This window comes from Penaeus monodon, chromosome 19 (assembly GCF_015228065.2).
Source record: "Penaeus monodon isolate SGIC_2016 chromosome 19, NSTDA_Pmon_1, whole genome shotgun sequence".
Taxonomy (NCBI): Eukaryota; Metazoa; Arthropoda; class Malacostraca; order Decapoda; family Penaeidae; genus Penaeus; species Penaeus monodon.
Genome location: NC_051404.1, coordinates 6,870,677 through 6,871,066, shown reverse-complemented (window position 1 = coordinate 6,871,066; position 390 = coordinate 6,870,677).

Genomic DNA, 390 nt, shown 5'->3' with positions numbered 1-390 from the left:
AGGATGGTTGAGAATCAAATAAAGTTTGAGAAATTATCTGCGGCAGTTTCTTCTTTTTGTTTTTATATGTGTTGCCAAGCGGTATAATTTACAGAGGATGTTGGCGAACGTGCAGTGATTGCGTACATTCTATTCGTTTAGATTCCTTCGTCCGAGTCATTACAGGATGATTTACTACTGTAGTTGTAGAGGCTTGTCGTGACCAGAGTAAAGGGGTTGCATCATCCCGACTTCTAGAGGTTAACGTCATTTGTGCGAGTTAATGTGTAGGCCATCTTGTGCATTTTGATTTAGTTGTGTGTAAGTACACTAGTTTTTCTCCGTTGTTTTTAGTTTTGGTGGGTATTCTAGGATAGGTCAGATGAGGGTTTTATGTAGTTGTAATTTCAC